Source organism: Oratosquilla oratoria, chromosome 18 (genome assembly GCF_046742065.1).
Source record: "Oratosquilla oratoria isolate Oo_2021 chromosome 18, ASM4674206v1, whole genome shotgun sequence".
Classification (NCBI taxonomy): Eukaryota; Metazoa; Arthropoda; class Malacostraca; order Stomatopoda; family Squillidae; genus Oratosquilla; species Oratosquilla oratoria.
The window spans coordinates 48,212,775-48,216,695 of record NC_134794.1 but is presented as its reverse complement, the minus strand read 5'-3'; the positions used below and the strand labels follow the sequence as shown (position 1 = coordinate 48,216,695).

The following is a 3,921-nucleotide window of genomic DNA, read 5'->3' as shown; positions in this document are numbered from 1 at the left end:
TTGATTTTACCTATCTATTTATTTACTTATCTCTATTATAATTTTTCGCATCCAACCTAGTTATGGACCAAAAGGTCTCCTGTCGGCATGTTCCTCCTCTGTAATCCTTTGTAATTATATATATATATATACATATATATATATATATATATATATATAAATATATGTGTGTGTGTGTGTGTGTGTGTGTGTGTGTGTGTGTGTGTGGGGGTGTGTGTGTGTGTGTGTGTGTGTGTGTGTGTGTGTGTGTGTGTGTGTGTGTGTGTGTGTGTGTGTGTGTGTGTGTTGTGTGTGTGTGTATTTGTGAGTGTGTGTTTGTGTGTTTGTGTTTGGGTGTTTGTGTCTTTGTGTGTTTATGTCTTTGTGTCTTTGTGTCTTTGTGTGCTTGTGTGTGTGTGCGTTTGTGTGTGTATCTTTATGTGTGTGTGTGTGTGTTTGTGTGTATGTATCTTTGTGTGTGTGTGTGTTTGTGTGTATGTATCTTTGTGTGTGTGTGTGTTTGTGTGTATGTGTGTGTGTGTATGTGTGTGTGTGTGTTTGTGTGTGTGTGTGTTTGTTTATGTGTGTGTGTGTGTATTTGTGTGTGTGTGTGTGTGTGTGTGTGTGTGTGTGTGTGTGTGTGTGTGTGTGTGTGTGTGTGTGTGTGTGTGTGTGTGTGTGTGTGTGTGTGTGTTTATGTGTGTGTTTATGTGTGTGTGTTTGTGTGTGTGTGTGTGTGTGTGTGTGTGTGTGTGTGTGTGTGTGTGTGTGTGTGTGTGTGTGTGTGTGTGTGTGTGTGTGTGTGTGTGTTTTACATATTTTTGTTTACGCTGACGCCAAACAATTCTATTCACCCGAGAGACACGGCACAAGAGGTCGTGAATGAATTAGCCCACCCCCGTCTACTTTCTTTTGAGCGAAGTGGTGGTTGTGTTACGTGGGTATTCTACCACAAGAGTGAAGATCCCTGTCTTGTCTGTACGATTTCCGTCCCTAATGAGAGACCCTTTCCCTCCGCAGTTGCACAAACATCCTCCTCATCCCGCCGTTGTCGTCGTTGAGAGACTCTGGACCCACGGTGGCACTTCGCTCAAGCTGCCACGAGTGCCTCAGCTGTCCTTGCCGGTGCCTCGTCGTCAATTCGTTCTGGTGTCCCACTCAACGTGGCGGTCTCTCACTCGCCCTTGGCTGTGTTCCGCTAGCCTTTGGCTTTGTTTCATAAGCTCTTGGTTGTGTTTCACACGCCTTGGCCATGGCTCATTGGCCCTTGGTTGTGTCTCACTTTTCCTGGCGATGGCTCACCTGCCCTTGGGCGTCCGCCCTCCCACCCACTCGCACGCCAAGCCGCCCACCCGACCTCACACTTGCAGTCTCAAGGATGACCTCCACTTCCTGGCTCGCCCTCTGAGGTCTGGGTCGACGGAGAGGCGGGATCTGCCCGCCGGTGCACTTCACGGATCCTGAGAACGACGGCTGCGGTGTTGGGTCGAGTTTAATCAGTGACTGACTGAGTTTTAGCCTTTAAGATACTCTTTGAGTTTGCGTGTGCCTGCGTGTGTATATATTCTTAAGAAACTATCTCATATTTTAGTGCTATAAAGTTAGATATTTGTAGAAAAGATAAAACGGAAGAGTCTTGGAGGACCCCCAGTCTTCAAGAGTTCTAAGAGTTTCAGACCATGGAGAGTGGGTCAGGACTCTTTTCTTTTCTTTGTATATTTTGTCTTAATAATAAGCTCTGGCAATCGCCATGGGGAAACTCAAGACAGAATAACAGCAAGTTCCCTCAAGACGAGACATTAGCTGGTGTTGTTTCCGCTCGACGCAGCAGACTTCAAAGACAAGAAGAAAAAATCGAAGTTTACTAAGGTCCGGTTTATTCGATGAAATGCCTGTGTAATGGGGCTTAAGGACACCAGCCCAAAGTGCAATATAACCCTCATTATGTACCGCAGAAGGAACAAAACCCAATGTAATCCCCTTTGTGCTAATGGGGAACGGTTCCCATATTCCCTTGGGAGGTGGAGGAGCAGTAGTAGCAGGAAGAGGAGTTCGAAAAGATTGGGACGCGTCGAAACGGTTCCCAACGAGTCTCCCAAAGGAGAAATCACCCTTGTCGTGTGCTCCTGATGGGAGAAGAAGCTCCTACGTAGCGAGTACATCCTAGAGAAAGGAGCTAACGACGCTACACTGGCCAGCGCTTTCATGCCACGTGCCTTTAGAAGAAGAAATCTAGTGACGAAAAAATAGCGGCATTATTCTTGTATCTTTGCCTTGGAGGTGTCGTTAGTAGGAAGGATGTGGAGGGAGAGGGAGGGAGGGAGGGAGGGTGGGGAAGGGAGAGGAGGCGACGGGAGAGGGATGGAAGCAAAGGGAAAGGGAGGGAAGGGGAAATACAGTTTAAAAGATAGAAGAGAGGGGAGATGTTGGGAAATTAATAAAGGAGATGAAGATGTAAGTCGGTTAGATGAAATGCAAACATATATACATAGATATGTACGAGTATATATGTATGTATATATATATATGTATATATAAGTATATACATATATATATATATGTATATATATATATATATATATATATATATATATATATATATATATATATATATATGGGGGGAAACCAGAAAGAAAAATTATAAAATGTGGTCCACAGTTTATTTTCTTTTGTGGTTTTCCGCATACTTAGAATCACGAGTTTGATTTCTCCTGCATATATATATATATATGTATGTATATTACAAAAGGTTTGCACCTATTACATCCATTATCGCCTATACATTCCATTTTCAAAGCAGAAATTCCTGCACCAAGTGAAGACTAGATAATATTTTTTTTCAGAAATATTGAAACTGCTTAGATGGGTTGTACATACTGTATAGATATTATGGAGTGCCTGTGTTTGTGTGTACGCATGTGCGTGCGCGTACGCGACGTAAAATATGCCTGGGATGTGCAGTGAACCAGTTGTTGATGGGAACACTTTTTTTTTTTTTTTTTTGGCATCGTAAGTCGCGAGGAAGAAGCTGAGCACTGCTGGCACCATCTTCTCCATCACCAACACACCGTTTTCTTTCAGGAACTCGCCAACTATCTCAGCAAGGTTGTAAAAATAATAATAATAAGTTAAATAGCAAATGACCAATGCAGTCATGTGATAGAAGTTTGCCGGCAGTGCCAAGTTCCTTTCTTGTCGCGATTCAGCCAATCACGCGTCGTCTTCGGACCCAGACTCCGCCCCCAACTTATGACGTCATGCTGTCTAAACCCGCGCACCTAATAGGTGACATCTTAAACTAGTTTTACTGGTGCCAATGACAACGTAAAACCCGAAAGGATTATTTTTTTCTAATCTTGTTCAATTTACGAACGTAATGGCATCGGGCTCACGTGATCCTGATGTCGCGTACGAAGACAATTGAACGTTTTTTAACTGATGATGACAGCCTTTGTGCAATTGTGGGCATTCTGAAGGTTGTATTTACGGGGGCGTTATAGAGTTTACATGATGTCTCTACATATATTTTCTATTTTTTATAGTTTTTGATGGAACATATATAAAACCTTTTCAGTTCATTACACCCATTCTTTTGTTTAAGAGTGTGTTGAGGGGGGTAGAGGTGGAGGTAGGGTCGGGGGGAGGTTGAAGTGCAAATCTTTGTGACGTCATGGCATGTGCATTTGGAATATATGCTACGCTTTACACAAGTCCACGAAGGTTCCACACCTGGAATCACAACCTCTTGAGGGCCACGTGACGTCATGTCGACCCAGAAGACATTTTCGATGTGGTCAAACTTCATACACTTGGGACTTTGGTGCACTGACCTGGATGCCACCTTGTGTACAGCCTCTGTGCATGGCCTAGCCGAGTACCTTGCATGTAGAGGACATTTACACCCTTTGTGCAGTCCACGTGATTTTTTTTTTTTTTTTTCCT

At 43.6% G+C, this 3,921-nt stretch overlaps 1 protein-coding gene across 2 annotated transcripts in view; it reads left to right on the top strand.

The window, feature by feature from the left end:
• LOC143035202 (uncharacterized) overlaps positions 1-2,277 on the top strand; it is a 255,013-nt gene extending 252,736 nt beyond the window's left edge. For both annotated transcript variants that reach the window (XM_076201925.1, XM_076201924.1), the window contains one exon: positions 1,000-2,277. The gene's annotated coding sequence lies outside the window, so the exon portion shown is untranslated. The remainder of the gene's footprint in view (positions 1-999) is intronic.
• Positions 2,278-3,921: the final 1,644 nt, after the last annotated feature.